We start from the raw sequence: 19,766 nt of genomic DNA, 5'->3' as shown, positions 1-19,766 counted from the left end.
ATTGTAATTGCATCTGGTTTTTGCATACTTGGCTTAAGAAAAATAGCAAATAATAAAGACTCCGCCCCCTTTTTTAAAACTGTGAACAGATGTTCAAGATAGGAGGCAGAGTTGTTTCACATGTCTTTTTTCTAAACCATTTGTAATTTATTCTTTGTCAATTTCATAACATACACAATGTCTGTTGAGCATATCTATCCCAACCCCCTAACTCCCTTTCCCCATTCCTCCTGACAGCCCCCACACGCATACATGTGCCCCTTCCACCTGCATGCCCTCTCTTTCTTTGAAAACAACCTGTTGAGTCCTATTAACCCTGTCTGCAAGTACATGGACAACCACCAATGGCCACACCCCTGGAGCAAAATGGCTGCCGCTCCAAAAGAAGCTATGAATTGCCAGTAACTCCTAAACTGTGATGGAGCCATGTGAGTCCCTCCCCATTCCCATGTGGAGTTATTGGCAGGCTTGATCTTGTGCCTGTCTGACAGACAGCTGCTGAGAGTTCATGAGGGCAAGAGTCGTGTCATGCCCAGAAGAAAGCATTTCTCAGCAGAAGAATGCAGGAGCTAGAAGACGGGAAGAGTGCTGACCACTGCAGGAGTTAATATAGATGTCTCATTGAGGGCCAAGCACTCGACAGTCACTGATTCTCAGAGTTTTGACCGTTTGTGAGTCTCTGCAGTGACTGCTGCCCACCGCCAAAAGAAGTGACTCTAGCCAAAGTTGAGAGTGGTACGGACACAGGGATATACATGTAACTACTTAGAAGGCAGTGTGACTACATGTCCTCAGCGAAACAACAGTAGTAGGTTCCCCTACAGACTTCTCTGACCTTGGGCTTGGGTTACAAAACCATACGTGAATTCCCTTTGGTGGAGCAGGTCTCAGATCTAATCAGAAACTAGTTGATTATCCCCATAATTATATTGTCACTATTGTGTAGTATAGCATGCAGTGTCTACTGCCAGGTAAATCCATTAATGACTGCCTTCTCCCAGTGACCTGCTTAGCACTTTGAAAGCTAGCCAGCAGGGAAGACGTTTCCAGGCCAGCTCCACCTCTCTCCATGCCCTGCAACCAAAGCGTGCTGTGTCTTCAGCAAGAGGGTCTTACCATCTAGTTATGGTGGGCAATCAAGAGCAATAGCAATGGCAGTGTTTGGGGGGAGGGCTCTGGGGTACATTTGTATTCTGACAACTCTATGAAGCAGCTACAATTTTTATTTACAGTTACAGATGAGGCCACCAAAGTTTATTATTCAAGGAGTAATTTTTCTACCTTTCATACCAGGGAAGAGGTGGGGGAAGGAACCACTATTTTTTCTAGCGAATGTCCAGCATCAGATTCTCCCACATTGGATCCTGTGGATAAGATCTCAACCTCACCACACTGGCATTTAAGCCTGCTGATAAAAGTCAATGTTTTCAAGCTCTGATTTCCATACGGCACTGGCCGTTGATTGAAATGAAACAGTACTTTGGTTTTGTTCTTTTTCTTGTGTGTGCGCGCATGTGTGTGTGTGTGTGTGTGTGTGTGTGTGTGTGTGTATGAGAGAGAGACAGACAGAGACAGAGAGAGACAGAGAGAGAGAAGCAGAGAGACAGAGAGAGATAAGTATGCAAGCAAGTGTGTGTGCAGGCATGCATATCCAAGTATGGATGTGGGAAGGCCAGAGGAAGAAACTGTGCATTTTCTCTCCTGTTCTCTGTCTTACTGCCCCGTAACAAGGTCTGGCAATGAACCAGAAGTTTGTCATTTCAGTTAGACTGGCTGGCCAGTGAACTCTCCAGATCTGACTGCCTTGTTCTCAATGCTGGGGTTATAAGCACGTGCAGCCAAGACCACTGGTGTCTTCATTTCTGTGGGCTCAAAAAGAGAAATGATATTTCTGTTGTTTTTCCTTATGGTACCAATGAGGGTAAAGTAATAAAATGGAGTGTGGTATTACGGACAGCAATGAGGAGTTCAGAGAGCATCATGTAATTTTCCATAATAACATATCTAATGCACCCCTGTCTACCTTGTCAGTTTGTATTTTGAATTCTTGGAAAAAGGATCCCCAGTGTGTGTGCGTGCGTGCGTGTGTGCTTGCGAGTGTGTGTGCATGTGTGTATAACCGCGTGCTCATACTCACGCCGCGTGCTGGTAATTAAACACAGAGCCTCACACATGCTAAGCATATGCTCTACCACTGAGCCAAATCCCCAGCCCCCTAATGCTGTAATGCAAAACAGTGTGTGTGTCAAAATTTATATTTCTTCTGTTTATTTTGAAGTGAATTTAATTTAAAACTCTGGGGTCTTCTGTGGACATGTTATGAAGCAGTCCATGGTTTATAACTGAAGTTACTAAGACACCATTTTGCAAAGAGGCCTTTTTAAGTTCTTTTAAAATGTTTTAATTTTATTTTATGTGTATTAGCTTGTTTGCAAGTATGCATGTAAACCTTCTGCATGAGTGGTGTCCAAGGAAGTCAGAAGAGGCTTTTGAGTGCCCTGGAACTGTAGCCATGTACAGTTGTAAGTTATATGTGAGTACTGGGAATAAAAAGGATCTTCTGAAAGAGCAGCCAGTGCTCTTAACTACTGAACCTTCTTTCCAGCTCCCATCTCATGTTCTTGGTCCTCAGTTACTATTCTCTTTGGAGGCAAAGATTTGCAGTTTCTTACCACTAAGCTTCTCCCGTTTTTAGACTCTGCATGACGAGGACATGATTGTAATGACGTGCATCATATCATCATATCTCTTAAATTAACCTACATCTGTGCCTTGACAGATGTCTCACTGCTATCTTCTCGGCATCAAGAAAGCAAATGTAGCTGCTGAGATCCTTACTGAATCTCTCCAGGGTGTGGTGTTCTGAAGGGGGCTCGAGATTAATCCTCCTTCAAGAGAATCTGGGCTCCACAGGGCCAGGACTTTGGTTCCTGCTTTCAGTATGCCCAAATCTTAGAAGGGGCTTGGCCACATAATGGTATTCAAATTGACTAAATTGCACTGACTAAAATTCACACTTCCATATTGAATCATCACTGAAGGGGATCTATGTTGCCTTCTTCAGTACAATTTATTTAGAAGTCAACTGTATATATTTTATTTGTATAATTTGCTGACTTTTGTCATGTGTATACACTTTAAGACACTGGCATCAGAATCAAGCTCATAGACATAGTCATAATTTCCCAATACTGAGTCCATTTGGGGTTTTCTAACAGTGAACATAAAATTAGTGTGAGATCTACTCCAGCAATTTAAAAGCATAATTAACTACCAGCATTCCACTGTGCAGTTTATAACCATTCTAGAGCTTTACAACCTATTACCTTAGTAATCAAGACTTTATACTAATTAGATAACTCTCGATTTCTCCTTCCCTTGAAGTTTTTAAAAGTTCAGTGGCTGTTTTTAAAGCTCAGTAGTTAAAATTATAAAATTACTGATAAAATTACTATGTAATACAATTGTATTCTCATCTAAAGAAACCATTCTGATGTCCTTGAAAAAAAAATGGAGACGAATACAATCATAGATAAATTAAACTGAATTTTTCTTTTCTTTCCGAGGGATGCCTTTGTTGCTGTTATTGTTGCCTGTCGAAGAATGACAAGTAACACCCACTGTTTAAACCCTAAGTGCTGTAGAGCCCTTGAGATAAAAAGAACAAAAGAGCCTCCTTGCAGGCTGAGTAACATGCCACACAGTAGCGGGGAGCTCTTTGTGCAAGCTTATTGGCATTTTAATATGGGATTATCATGGCTCTTTGCAAGGGCATTGCCAAAGATCCTTACCTCAGCTCTACTACTTCACTACTGACTGAGTCATTTTTACTTTTTATTCCCTTTAAAGTTATAAATAACTTTTGTTTGAGACAAAGTCTCTCTATGTAGCTCTGCCTGGTTTGGAACTCCAGTATGTAGACTGAGTTAGCCCCAAATGCATGGCAATCCATTTGCTTCTGTCTCAAATGCTGGGATCAATGTGTGCACCGCAATTTCTGACCATAAATGAAATTTTAAAGGAAGCTCTAAGATCATGCGCCTTGACTAGTGTCAGGCTATATCACAATATACTCACTAGAAATAGAAAACATTTTAAGTTGGAAACGCACTTAGCAGTATACATATAATGCATTGGACATCATAGTGTAGCAGCAGAGTCGATTTTGCAAGTGTCCCAGCTGTTCAGTCTCATGAGCAGGTTTTGGATAAAGCTGTGGCTCACTGCTGCTGAAAATCTCATTTTACCTTTCTCTAGTCCAGGATAAAATAAAAAAAAAAAGTTTCTACTGATTTCACAGCACTTTCATACAATCACTAAGTTAGGAAACTGTAAATTAAATACTCATAGACTTTCCGAATGTGGTAACAGAAGTCTGGGAATAAAGTTTTTTGTGTGTGTTTTATTTCATAGTACTTTCTAGCAAATGATAAAGATAAAAGTGATATAGCATCTAAACAAACACCACAAGCATCATTTCTAAGATAAGATAACATATGAAGTGGCAGGAAAAGGATTTATTGACTGGCGATTTGTGCTAGCTGAGGGCCAAGCTCAGGTTTGTTATAGTTTCAGCATGATCTTCCAAACATTTTCCTGGTTAAGGTGTCATTTGTCCACACAGGACACTAACATGAGAGTAAAGGACCAAACGAGTTGGACTGAATAAGTACCCTGGCATTTAACTGTTGTAAATCCTGCCAGGCTGTGGGGGCACATTCCTAAAATCCCAGCACTTGGGGAAAAAGGAAAAAAAAAAACTTTGGTGAATCTTATACTTGCTTGAGTTTGGCATGAATCAGTTGTCCCATCTCCAGATATAACAGTGACATCCAGAAACACTTGGTGTTTTTTATTGGCTCTGAGGCTTGTTGGCAGCAATTGCCAAAGGTTCTCAGCGGTGCTGCTTTTGTATCCTTCTCTGACCAATTTAGACAGTTTACAGAGCCTTAGGCTTAAGGCAGAAGTTTACAGTCAGATTTGTTGTGCTCATTCTTGCTATCCACCTTCTTCATATATGCAGGTTTAAAATTTCATTACTGCAAATCAAGAGGTGATTGTTCGCATCCATTTGGGAACCTGGCACAGTGTGTCACTCCTCTGTGCATGGCAGGAAGCACCCTGACTGTACGCAGGTACAAAGGTCACTTTAAGAGACAAGCCCTGCCTACGCCTGCTCTCTTCCCGCTGTCCTGAAGAGGCAAGCAGGTCTCTCTCTGTGTTTATTTTTCTGGGTCTCTTTCTCCCCTCCCCTTTACCCTTCTCTCGATAAACTCAGTACTCAAGCTCTGTCTGCTTGGTGCATTTGTCTCCCGCCTACCGTCAGACCTCTGGCCCTCACCTGTCAAGGTCCACCTCCCGCCATTTTACAACAGTGATTCCTAAAGTTATTGGCATGTTTGAAAGTTCTATTGCTTTCCTGGTAAAAAGAGAGCCATTTTACCATGTAATACTTGCAAAGCACATCTAAATATGTGGAGTTTCGACAATCCCATTCTTACAGATGTTTTAGACTAAAACACTGATTTAAAAAAAAAGAATACTATGTACTACTTCAGAAACCATAGAGAAAACATTTTTTCCTCAACCAGCTGTCTTACTTATTCACTAGGTATCATCTGCCTTATAAACTGCAGTGTAGAGCACAGGACTGGATCGCTACAGTTGCTCAGAGAGAGGTTAATAAGGGAGCTATTGACTCCAGTATCCCATTTGCTAAAACAGAATGACGGAAAAGGCGGTTAGACGTCACCTTTCTGGGTTATGTAGAGAGTTCTTGGGGCAGTCATAGGTTGCAGGCATATTTGAGCAATGGCTGGAGTTGGGAAAAGGTCATCATCAACATCTAGAAGAACACAAGTAAGCTCCTAGAGAACACAGCTCCTCCCTGCAATTTGAAAATGGCCTTTGAAGACATCCATGGCTTTGGCAGTGTTCCAAAACTTGCTGTACTGGAGTGTCCAGCTTAATATAGAATGGCATTGCTGAAGCCTGGGGAAAGCCAGGAGACTGTTCATAGCAAACACGTGTGTGGTCAACACACATGAAACTTGCTTTCCTTTGGAGACGCTTAGCACCGTCTAAACAGGATAAATGAAATAAACGGTCTTCTAAGAACACAAACATTAATGTTGTGCTCATTGGTATTGTTTTCCCTTTACCTACTTTGGGACTCAGTTTTCAACACATAATTAATCACTCATTCTAGTGTGCTGGATTGTTGGCAGTATTTTAATTACCAGAAACGGCATTGGTTCAGTTATTTTCGATTAGTGCCTTCCTTGCTTTCTTTCCAAATGAAAACAATAGACATTTCCAGTTTTGTTTGTGCCTTGTACACAGAATCGTGGGGATATAGGAAATAAACGATAGGAAACATTTCATCAAAATATCTACTTACCATTGCTGAAAGTCATTCATTCATTCATTCATTCATTCATTGGGTACTTTCTTGGATGTCACCAAAGAGAATCCATAATCTCAAGGAGCTAACATTTGGTGTGTCTTATGGGCAAAAAAAGGATGAATAGACTCCATTAAAGTGAAAACAAATGCTATACAAACTACTAAAGAAGGGTAAGGGGATCAAGATAATGATCTGCCGGGGTAATATCTGGGCAAGGGCTTTCCAAACAGCTGATATATAAGCAGACAGACTACTGGGTGATATAGTAGAATGAGACACACAAAGATCTAAGAAGAATATCTAAGCAAAGAATAAAAACATCTATCATTATGTACATGTAATGTTTTCAGCATTGCAGAGAGGTCAAGAATCACAGCAAATCAGTGGGAGAGGAACTAAGTGTGTGGTCAGAAATATAAAGACCAGCTGAGCCTAGGACTGTAGGCCCTGGGGAGTAGGGTGGGTGTCACTGCATTGCGACAGCCATTGAGGGGTTGGTAGTAAGGACGATCATTGGGGAAGATGGCTCAGTTTTCTCTCTTCTGTATCACTGTGTTCATTCAAGTTTTTGAACCTTGTTAATGACTTCCTTGTATGGGAGAACTTCTAAATAGACTAGTAACAATGTAATAAGAATTAAGTCTTTAAATGGCAAATAAGTAACCAGATGGTAAATAAACAGCCAGAAAGAAAAGCTTAGCAGAGCATTAAAGTCACTCAAGCCTTTTGTGAGCCTTAAGACAGACAGGTGCAACCTCAGCTCCTTCTAACTTTCTTTCTGGCAGGAGCTCCAACATGCTCCCTAGTTTAAAGCCTCCTTTTTATCCTAGCTACGCTTCCCTCCACTGCCCTTGTAGCTTGATATGCTCTGCCTCAGACTCTAAAACCGTTCACACACATCCCTCTCTAAAGTATTTGTCATCTGTCCTTTACACAGTGAAGCCTAAGTCCAGAACCAGTTGGCCTTCATTAGATCGTCAAGGTGGCCTGTTTGTTTGCGCTTTGGAGCTAGGTAGCAATTACAAGTGTTCCAGCTTGCCATATTACCTGATGCCTTCAGCATGAAGTCAGTTAGTGGACTAGCTGCAATGAATCACTCTTTCTGTTTAGGTAAGAGAGCAGCCAAAGCTGCCGGGAACATTTTAGCAGATTCCTATAGTGAACAGATTAGGCTTCTATGAATGCTCGCAATCCTGGAATTCCTGGAACAGGGCGCTGTTCTACTAGTAGATTCCTTGCCTTCATGCTTTTCCAGAGAGTGACCTTATCTCCATTCTAGGATCTTATTTCAAGGGTGGCCACCAGCTCACAGTGTCAACTCAATATTTGTGATGATGTGATTTTTCAAATTATAAATTTTTTCCTTTTTGTTTTTGGCTTGTGTATTTGTACAATGTATATATAATATTCCTCTATGTGTGTGGGCATATACATGCTCTGTAGGAGTGCTGGGATTACAGACACTCTTGCTATGTGACCTGTTTTTATATGGTTCTTAGATTTGAACTGAGGTCCTCACACTTGCAGGCCATGTGTTTTTATCCACTTTTGAACATCTCCTGGAACAGGGACTTTTCTTTAGTGTCTTTATCTGGTATCATTTTACTTCTGCTGGTGAACTTCCTTTACTTTATAATTTCAATTTGTTTGTTTGTTTAACTTGCTTGGCTTTTGTTTGCCAGGAAAATGTCATTTAGTTTACTTTTATTCTTGAAATATATTTAACAGATTTTCCCTGTGTGTCTATCCTTGATCAGGGGGTTTGCTGTTGCCTTTCAGTACTTCAGAAATATTGTTCTGTGATGCCGGCACTCAGGAGGCTGAGGCAGGAGCATATCATGCTACAAGGGCAGTGGAGGGAAGCGTAACTAGGATCCCTAGGCTACATCACTTTGTCTCAGACAAACAAACAAACAAAAAATTAAAATTATATTGGTCCCTGTTCACTGACAAGAAGTTTTTTATTTTTAACTTTGTGTTTCCTTTTCTTTCCTCTCAAGCTGCCCTTAAGATACTTTTCTTTGACAAAACTGTAATCGGACTTTCTTTTGACTGCCAGCTTCCAGGTAATGGCATGGAAACCTTAGGCTTGTTCCCAACTAGCTCTTAAAACTTAAATTAACTCATTTATATTAATCCACATTCTGTCATGTGGCTCATTATCTCTCCGCAATACCGCGTGTCCTACACTCTCTGTGTCTTGCAGGCCACGAATCCTGCAAGCTTCAGATTCTTCCCCCAGTTCCTCTCTCTGCCAACGTACCTTCTGATTGGCACTTCTTCACAGTGCACCAAAGATTATCCCACAATGCAATACCTTTCTTTTCTTTTTTCCAAACACTGGGTACTTTGCACTATGTAGCCCAGGCTGACCTGTAACTCAGGATTCTTCTGCCTCAGCATTTTGAGTGCTAGGATTACAGGCATCTGCCATTCACACTTGCAACCAATTGCAGGGCTTTCTCACTGACCTATGGTCTTCAGCTCAGCACCAACCGGACACAGCAAACGTATTTGTGGTGTTGACCTGTTGAATTTATTTTGCTTGGGGTTTATTGACTCTCTGTAATCTATAGGTTTATGTTTCTTGTTAAATTTGGAACTAGTGCTACAACTAGTTTCCCATGTTCCTCTTCCCATCCTAGGATTCCACTTATGTGTATGTCAGAACACCTAATACCAGGAGCTAGGCATGTTGGCACACCTGTAACTCATAACACTCTTCAGCGGTGAATAGAGGAAGTCAAAGGCTCATGGCCATCCCAGTCTACACACTGAATCTGAAGCCAACCTGGGTTACATGAGACTCTTTCTTTAACACAAAGCAAAAGAAACAAAACACAAACAACAACAAAGAACATAATACTGTGTTTCATGTCAGGAAATCTGTTCATGAATATAAAAAATTGCCTTTTTCATTTTGGCTAATTTCTGTAGACATGTATTTATGTTAACTCAGTGATCTTACTGTAGTGTCCAATGTGCTGCTAATTATCTAATTAATCCAGTGTACTTTCATTGTATAAACTGCACTATTAATCTAAACAATTTCTAACCTTTTGAAATCTTCTGCATTTCTGTATCATTTATCTTTTTCATGCTATTTTGAACATGAAAGTCATATTTAAAGTGAGTCTCAGTGTTCTTAAAATCTCCTTGTTTCATTACCTTATCATGTCTACATCTATGTCTGTGGATAGGATATGTTCCTGATTTTTGTTTGCGTGTGTATGTGTTCCTCTGTCTTCAAATACCATAGTGATTTTTGGCTTGTAAACCTTGTGCTGTACTTTGTTATATCCCTTTAAACAGTACAGGCTTAAAAAAAAAAGTTAAACCGCTTAGAATTAGTTAGGCTTTCAAGCTAGCTTTAACTTTTGTAGGATGTGTCCAGAGAGACTTTTAGACTAGATCTAAGTTATGCTAGTCACTAATTAGGAGATCTCTCTCTCTCTCTGAGGATTGTACCCAGCGCTTGTGTGTTTCAAGGCTTGTCCACTCCAGCTGGTGAGAACACAGGATCACCAGTTCTGTGTGAATTCTTTGCTTACTGTTTGCTAAAGGCCTTTCTTTCCTAAGATGTGAAGGGTAGTTTCATCTCATACATATGCACATCAGTGTTAAGTTGGGAGCATAGCCCCAGACCCTGGCATCCATCCCAGGCCCCCTGGCCTGGGAGTTGCTTTGGTCTGGACTCCAAATCCCAGCATGCCAGGTCCTGACCCCCTCCCTGGACCACTCCTACAGATTATGTAAGTGTGCTCCCAGAGTAGAAACACGTGGTCTGCATGGGCTCCCTGCTTTTCTGTCTCCTTGCCATGTGCTCAACCACTCGAGAGCATCGTTCCTAATAAAACGATGGGCATTTTGATTTGGTTTGATTTGACCTAATTGGATTTCTTGTGCCGGCGGAACTGCCTCTTTCTAATTATTTTTACTTAAAAATCAGAACTCAGCCAAATCCTTCTGGAGACCCCTATAGACCTTGGCATGTTCTTCTCTCTTCAATTGTCTCTTATAAGAGTAAGTGCAAGTTCTGTCTTCTCAATGTATTGTTTTTGTTGGTGAGGATCCTGCTAGCTACTTTCCCAGTGTGAAACAAAATACCTGAAACTGTCAATTTAGAAACACAGATTCACTTAGTTCTATGTCTTCAGCCCTGGAAGGAAAGGGGTACAGGATAGGGTACCTGTTATTCCACGGTCTTGTATAAAGTCCACCCACACCCCAGGACCTACCATTTCCCACTGCCCCCGACCATGGATAAGGTCCCACCACCTTCCAATAGGACCATGCTGAGTGAGGAGTAAGCACTTAAGACATGGCCTCGGGAGAAATCTCCAGATCCAAACTATAGAATAGCACGATGGCACTAACGGACAGATACTCCGTAACAGAAAAGTCTCCGTTTAAATTTATTGCTCCATGCTCAGCTGTTAAATATAAAAGGCATTTTTTTTCTGTTATTTTATTCCAGCAGAAGCACACATTTTATTAATACTTTCGTTTCTATAAAATAATATTTTGGTATATTTGTAATTGATGTATTTGTCGTGTGAAAAAGAAAAATCACTGTAACAATAAAAACAAAAAACAAGGGCTAGGAAGATGGTGTTGGTTACTTGGTGGGGAATTAAAAGGAGAGGCAGAACGATTCTAAGAGCTAGATGCGGTTACTTGCTAAGAAAGCATGAGAACTAAGCTCAGCTCCCATAGCTCAGGAAGATCAGATTCAGACGTGTCCATCTATAATCTGAGCATTTCCAAAGTAGAAACAGAATACCAGGAAGCTTGTGGGTCAGCTACAAGAAACGCTGATGAGATCGAATGTGAACCTAAGGTTGTCATCTGACATCCACATGTATGCCATGGGCTACACATGCCTCCATTCACGAACATAAACACACACACACACACACATGCAGGCACACACACAAAAAACAAGTCAAAATTACATTTATGCAACTCTGAAAAGTTCAAGTTTACAAACATGCACACATATGCATAGCCCTTGTGTGTACTGTTTTGAAATAGCTATTTGAGAAAAATCTCTCAGTAGACAGAGTATAAAAAAAAAAAAACATGGACAGGGAAGGAAAGCACTAGCAAAAGTACCTTTAAAATGAGAATCAAAGACAGTGGTCAGTTAAGTATACAAAAGGGCAACAATTTTTCGCTATCAGTACTAAATCAATTGTGTGCCTCTGCAGCTGTGGTAATTTGAGTGTAGCTTATCAGGAGTGGCACTATTAGGAGGTATGGCTTTGTTGGACTAGGTATAGCCTAGTTGGAGGAAATGTGTCACTGTGAGAGTGGGCTTTGAGGTCTCCTATGCTCACGCTATGCTCAGTATAGATACAGTCCACTTCTTGTTGCCTGCAGATCAAGATGTAACTTAGCTCCTTCTCCAGCACCGTGTCTGCCTGCATGTCACCATGTTCCGACATGATAATGGACTAACCCTCTGAAACGGTAAGCTACCCCAGTTAAATGTTTCCTTTTGTAAGAGTTGCTATGGTCATGGTGTCTTCACGGTAATAGAACCCTAACTAAAACAGTAGTTCTATTCTTTTTTTTTCTTTTTTTTTCTTTAGATCCTTACAGATCTTTTTTTTTTTATTGCGAAAAGAAGAAAAAAAAACATAAACAAAAAACAAGTTTCCACCTCCTCCCAGCCTCCCATTTCCCTTCCCCTCCTCCCACCCTTCTCCCCCTCCTCCCACCCTTCTCCCCCTCCTCCCACCCTTCTCCCCCTCCCCCCACTCCTCTCCCCCTCCTTCTCCAGTCCACAGAGCAGTCCGGGTTCCCTGCCCTGTGTTAAGTCCTAGGTCCTCTCCGTCCATATCTAGGAAGGTGAACATCCAAACTGGCTAGGCTCCCACAAAGCCAGCACATTAAGTAGGATCAAAACCCCCTGCCATTGTCCTTGGTGTCTCATCAGCCCTCATTGTTCGCCATGTTCAGAGAGTCCGGTTTTATCCCATGCTTTTTCGGTCACAGTCCAGCTGGCCTTGGTGAGCTCCCCGTAGATCAGCTCCTCTGTCTCAGTGGGTGGATGCACGCCTCGTGGTCCCGAATTCTTTGCTCATGTTCTCCCTCCTTCTGCTCCTCCTTGGGACCTTGGGAGCTCAGTCCAGTGCTCCTGTGTGGGTCACTGTCTTGATCTCTGTCCATCACCAGATGAAGATTCTATGATGATATGCAAGGTATTCGACAGTATTGCTCTAGGATAGGGTCATTTCAGGTTCCCAATCCTCAGCTGCCCAAGGAACTAACTGGGAACCTCATCTTGGGCACTAGGGAGCCCCTCTAGGGTCAAGTCGCTTGCCCACCCTAAAGTGGCTCCCTTAACTAAGAATTGTGGTTCCGTGCTCCCCTATCCACCTTTCCTTTATCCCAATTCTCCCGTTTCCCAGGTCCCCCCTCCTTCCCTTCTACCTTTTCTCTCCCCATCTCCCCTTACCCCCATCCCACCCCCCCCCAAGATTCCATTTTCTCCCCGGAAATTTGGTCTACTTCCCTTAGCGAAGAGGACAACTATATGTTTTTCCTTCGGTTCACCTTCTTCCTTAGCTTCTTTAGGTTCACCTATTGTAGACTCCGTGGTCCTTATTTATGGCTAGAAACCAATTATGAGTGAGTACATCCCATATTCATCTTTTTGGGTCTAGGACACCTCACTCAGGATAGTGTTTTCTATTTCCATCCATTTGCATGCAAAATTCGAGAAGTCATTGTTTTTTACCGCAGCATAGTACTCTAGCGTGTATATATTCCATACTTTCTTCATCCATTCTTCCATTGAAGGGCATCTAGGTTGTTTCCAGGTTCTGGCTATTACAAATAATACTGCTATGAACATAGTTGAACAAATGCTTTTGTCATTTGATAGAGCATCTCTTGGGTATATTCCCAAGAGTGGTATTGCTGGGTCCAGGGGTAAGTTGATCCCGAATTTCCTGAGAAACCGAAACACTGACTTCCACAGTGGTTGCACAAGATTGCATTCCCACCAGCAATGGATGAGGGTACCCGTTCTTCCACAGCCTCTCCAGCAAAGGTTATCCTTGGTGTTTTTGAGTTTAGCCATTCTGACAGGTTTAAGATGATATCTCAAAGTTGTTTTGATTTGCATTTCCCTGATTCCTAAGGAATTTGAGCACGACCTTAAGTGTCTTTTGGCCATTTGAACTTCTTCTGTTGAGAATTCTCTGTTCAGTTCAGTGCCCCATTTTTTAATTGGGTTAATTAGCATTTTAAAGTCTAGTTTCTTGAGTTCTCTATATATTTTGGAGATCAGACCTTTGTCTGTTGCGGGGTTGGTGAAGATCTTCTCCCAGTCAGTAGGCTGCCTTTGTGTCTTAGTGACAGTGTCCTTTGCTTTACAGAAGCTTCTCAGTTTAAGTAGGTCCCATTTATTCAATGTTGCCCTTAATGTCTGTGCTTCTGGGGTTATACATAGGAAGCGATCTCCTGTGCCCATCTGTTGTAGGGTATTTCCCACTTTCTCTTCTATCAGGTTCACTGTGTTCGGACTGATATTGAGGTCTTTAATCCATTTGGACTTGAGTTTTGTGCACGGTGAGAGATATGGGTCTATTTTCATTCTTCTACAGGTTGACATCCAGTTGTGCCAGCACCATTTGTTGAAGATGCTTTCTTTCTTCCATTGCATACTTTTAGCTCCTTTATCGAAAATGAGGTGTTCATAGGTTTGTGGGATAAAATCCGGGTCTTCTATACGATTCCATTGGTCGACTTCTCTGTTTTTATGCCAGTACCACACTGTTTTCATTACTGTAGCTCTGTAATAGAGTTTGAAGTCAGGGATGGTAATGCCTCCAGAAGATCCTTTATTGTATAGGATTGTTTTGGCTATCCTGGGTTTTTTGTTTTTCCATATAAAGTTGATTATTGTCTTCTCCAGATCTGTGAAGAATTTTGATGGGATCTTGATGGGGATTGCATTGAATCTATAAATTGCCTTTGGTAGAATTGCCATTTTTACTATGTTGATCCTCCCAATCCAAGAGCAAGGGAGGTCCATCCATTTTTTGGTATCCTCTTCAATTTCTTTCTTTAATGCCTTAAAGTTCTTGTCAAATAGATCTTTCACTTCCTTGGTTAGATTTACCCCCAGATATTTTATGCTGTTTGTGGCTATCGTGAATGGTGAAGCTTCTCTGATTTCCCTCTCTGCTTCCCTATCCTTTGTGTATTAGAGGGCAACTGATTTTTTGGAGTTGATCTTGTATCCTGCCACATTACTAAAGCTGTTTATCAGCTGTAAAAGTTCTTTGGTGGAGTTTTTGGGGTCGCTTATGTACACTATCATATCATCTGCAAATAACGAAAGTTTAACTTCTTCCTTTCCAATTCGAATCCCCTTGATCCCATTATGTTGTCTTATTGCTATTGCTAGAACTTCAAGCACTATATTGAAGAGGTATGGTGAGAGTGGACAGCCTTGCCGTGTTCCTGAGTTAAGCGGGATGGCTTTGAGTTTCTCTCCGTTTAATTTGATGTTAGCTGTCGGCTTGCTGTATATAGCTTTTATTATATTTAGGTATGACCCTTGTATCCCTAATCTCTCCAAGACTTTTTAACATAAATGGATGTTGAATTTTGTCAAATGCTTTTTCAGCATCTAATGAAATGATCATATGGTTTTTTTCTTTCAGTTTATTTATATGCTGGATTACATTGATAGATTTTCGTATGTTGAACCAGCCCTGCATCTGAGGAATGAAGCCTACTTGATCATAATGGATAATTTTTCGGATGTGTTCTTGGATTCGATTTACCAGTATTTTGTTGAGGATTTTTGCGTCGATATTCATGAGTGAGATTGGCCTGTAGTTCTCTTTCCTGGTTGAGTCTTTGAGTGGTTTTGGTATCAGAGTAATTGTGGCTTCATAAAAGGAATTTGGTAATGACCCTTCTGATTCTATATTGTGGAATACATTAAGGAGTATAGGTATTAGGTCTTCTTGGAAGTTCTGGTAGAATTCTGCATTGAAACCATCTGGTCCTAGGCTTTTTTTGGTAGGGAGGTTTTTGATAACAGCTTCTAATTCTTCGCGACTTACAGGTCTGTTTAGATTGTTCACCTGGTCCTGGTTTAGTTTTGGTAAATGGTATTTATCTAAAAAAGCGTCCATTTCTTTTACATTTTCCAGTTTTGTGGCATATAGGCTTTTGTAGTAAGATCTAATGACTCTCTGAATTTCCTCTTTGTCTGTGGTTATGTCCCCCTTTTCATTTCTGATCTTATTAATTTGCGTGTTCTCTCTCTTTCGTTTGATTAGTTTGGATAGGGGTTTATCTATCTTGTTGATTTTCTCCAGGAACCAGCTTTTTGTTTCATTGATTCTTTGGATTGTTTTCTGTGTTTCTATTTTGTTGATTTCAGCCCTCAATTTGATTATTTCCAGTCTTCTACTCCTCCTAGGTGAGTCTGCTTCTTTTTTTTCTAGAGCTTTCAAGTGGGCTGTTAAGTCTCCAATATGTGCTTTCTCTGTTTTCTTTAGGTGGGCACTTAGTGCTATGAACTTTCCTCTCAGGACTGCTTTCATAGTGTCCCATAAGTTCGAGTATGTTGTTTCTTTATTTTCATTGAATTCAAGGAAGACTTTAATTTCTTTCTTTATTTCTTCCTTAATCCAGGTATGGTTCAGTAGATGACTGTTCAGTTTCCATGACTTTGTAGGCTTTCTGGGGGTAGCATTGTTGTTGAATTCTAACTTTAATCCATGGTGATCTGATAAGACACAGGTGGTTACTAATATTTTTTTGTAACTGTGTAAGTTCGCTTTGTAACCAAGTATGTGGTCAATTTTCGAGAAGGTTCCATGAGCTGCAGAGAAGAAGGTATATTCTTTCCTCTTTGGGTGGAATAATCTATAGATGTCTGTTAAGTCCATTTGCTTCATTACCTCCATTAATTCTCTAATTTCTCTGTTAGGTTTCTGTCTGATTGACCTGTCCATTGGTGAGAGAGCAGTGTTGAAGTCTCCTACTATTAGTGTGTGCGGTTTGATGGCTGCCTTGAGTTTTAGTAATGTTTCTTTTACGTACGTGGGTGCTTTTATATTAGGGGCATAGATATTCAGGATTGAGACTTCTTCCTGATGAATTGTTCCTGTTATGAGTATAAAATGTCCCTCTTTATCTCTTCTGATTGATTTAAGTTTGAAGTCAACTTTGTTAGAAATTAGTATGGCCACACCTGCTTGTTTCTTAGGTCCATTTGCTTGATAAGCCTTTTCCCAGCCCTTTACTTTGAGTAGGTGCCTGTCTTTGTGGTTGAGGTGTGTTTCTTGTAGACAGCAGAATGTTGGATCCTGTTTTCTTATCCAATCTCTTAGCCTGTGCCTTTTTATAGGTGAGTTGAGCCCATTGATATTAAGTGATATTAATGACCAGTGGTTGTTAACTCCGGTCACTTTTTAAGTAGTAGGGTTTGTGTGTTTTCCTTCTTTGATTTGCGCTGGTGAAGAGTCTCTAGATGTCTGAGTTATTGTGGTCATTGTTGGACTCCTTGGTTAGTGATTTTCCTTCTATTATTTTCTGTAAGGCTGGATTTGTGGCTGCGTATTGTTTAAATTTGTTTTTATCCTGGAAAATTTTGTTTTCTCCATATATAGTGAATGAAAGTTTGGCTGGATATAGTAGTCTGGGCTTGCATCCGTGGTCTCTTAGTTTTTGGAGAACATCTATCCAGGACCTTCTGGCTTTCATGGTTTCCATAGAGAAGTCAGGTGTAAGTCTGATAGGTTTACCTTTATAAGTAACTTGGCCTTTTTCCTTTGCGGCTCTTAATATTCTTTCTTTATTCTGTATATTTTGTGTTTTGATTATTATATGGCGAGGGGATGTTTTCTTTTGATCCAGCCTATTTGGTGTTCTGTATGCTTCTTGAACCTTCATAGGTACATCTGTCTTCAGGTTGGGAAAGTTTTCTTCTATAATTTTATTAAGTATATTTTCTGTACCGTTGAGCTGCACTTCTTCTCCTTCTTCTACTCCAATTATTCTTAGGTTTGGTCTTTTTATTGTGTCCCATATTTCCTGAATGTTTTGTGATGAGAGTTTGTTGGACTTGCTGTTTTCTTTGATCAGAGTATTTATTTTCTCTATGTTATCCTCAGAATCTGAGATTCTTTCTTCTATCTCTTGTATTCTGCTGGTTATACTTGATTCTGTAGTCTCTATTCGTTTACCTAGATTTTCCATGTCCAGTCGGCCCTCTGTTTGTGTTTTCTTCTTTGCCTCCATTTCAGTTTTCAAGTCATGAACTGTTTCCTTTATCTGCTTGATTGTTTTTCCTTGGTTTCCTAGGGTATCATTCACTGATTTACTCAATTCCTCGAACTTTCTATTATACTTCTCATCCATTTCTATAAGGGCGTTTTTTATATGCTGTTGAAGGGTGTCAATCACTTTCATGAAGTCAGTTTTTTCTACTTCTTCTTGATTAGGGTGTTCATGTCCTCCTGTCGTGGGGTCACTGGCTTCTGGTGGTTTCGTGTTGTTTTTCAGATTGTTGGGAGAATTCCTGCATTGGCGTCTGCCCATCTCTTCCTCCCAATACTCCCCTTTGGATCTTCTTTTATAGGATCAGGTCTTCTTGCCCCCTGATGTACCTTCCCAGTGATGTCACTCCCCAGAGATGTTTCTCCACAATGATGTTTCACTCGGTGCCCAGAACGAAACTCCACGCTGCTTGGTTAGCTCGCGAACAAAGGGCCCACCCTGCTTGCTGCGGGCAGGCTATGGGAACAAAGGAGCTACCGGCCACCCCTATGTCCTCCCGGTTCAGATTCGGTCCCAGCGCCCTGGCAGGCTGGGCAGGGAGGCGCTATGCCCCAAAGGAGGGAGGGAGACAGGGGGTGTGGGGATCTGGATGTAAGCTGAGTGGGATAGGAAGAGAGAGGGGGTTTGGGCAGTATAGCCCCTGTAGGATGGCCAGGAAGTGTGGGCGGGCTGAGGTATCTCTATTCTTGATGACAGCAAGCCAGAGTCTCAAACTCAATCCCTCTTATAGATAATTCAGTATTTTAGTGCATTTTTACTTCTATAATGAAATATGTATGTAAATATATATTCCTTTTCTTTTTTATTAATTTTTCCACATAATATACTTTTATCAAGTTTTACCCTCCCCCAAATCCCTTCTACCTCCCTAAGTAACCAACTTCATGATTTTTCTCTTTCTCAAAAACAAACAAAAACACTAAGATCAAATCAAAACAAATAAAAACCAATAAAACAAAAAAAACTGCACAAACAAAACAAAAAGTCCACAAAAGCCAACAAACAAACATGGAGTCCATTTTTGTGTTGGTTAACTACTCCTGGGCTTAGGGCCTGGCTGTGGTCGATACATCCAGTGACATGCCATGGGAGAAACCAATTTTCTATTTCCTATCAGGTGTCATTTGCAAACAGCTTCTTGATTAGGGGTGGAACTTTGTGTCCACTTTTTTTTTTCAGTGTTGGGATTCTGTCAGTCTTGAGTCTGCAGAGGTCGGTGCATGATGCCACATTCTCTGTGAGTTCATACGTCCTGTTGTGTCTGAACAACACTGTTTTCTTACAGTCATAACCACCTCTGATTCTTAGAATCTTTCTGCCTCTTCCACAAAGACCCCTGAGCTTTGAGGAAGGGTTTAATGAAGATATCCCATGTAAGACCGTATGCTCCAAAGTCTGTCTTTCTATACATTGTCCTGTTGTGTTTGTGTTAATTCCCACCTATTGCAAGAAGAAGCCTCTCTGATGATGACTGATCTATGGGAATGAGCTGCATAATTTACAAATCACAGAAATGTGTCTCTTACATCTTGAAGGCTGGAAAATTCAAGACCAAAGCACCAGAAGACTCACCTTCAGTGAGGGCTTACATCTTCTGGCATGTTCCATTTCCACACAACAGAAAGGGCAAAATGGACACCTGACCAGCCCCTGGCAGGAAGGAGCTGAATCGTTGCTTATATGAAAGCTACCTACTTCTCAGAAATCCCTATTTTGAATGTGAGCAAGGAAACAAAACAAAATCCAAGTTAAAATAACTGATTTGAGAATTGCCTGGTGCTTTGGCTAATCCTGCCTCCCGGCGTGGTTCCTCCACCCTGTGGTGCCCCCAAATAACTCAAACAGGCTGGTAATCTCTCTGCAGCACACATTCATCTGTGATGAGCCAGGACCAGGCAAAGCTATAGACTGACTGAAAGGAGTCGGTGACACTGTGACTTGACACCTGACGGTGTGCTGTGTAACCAACACCCATTTTTTCACCTGCACAATCAGCGTATTGATTCTTAACTTTCAGATTGTTGTAAGACCTATTCACTGTACC

The sequence above is a fragment of the Microtus oregoni genome, unplaced genomic scaffold (assembly GCF_018167655.1).
Source record: "Microtus oregoni isolate MIOR12 unplaced genomic scaffold, Mior012 000000F_ref0000247, whole genome shotgun sequence".
NCBI classification, from domain to species: Eukaryota; Metazoa; Chordata; class Mammalia; order Rodentia; family Cricetidae; genus Microtus; species Microtus oregoni.
Note: the sequence above shows the minus strand (reverse complement) of the source record.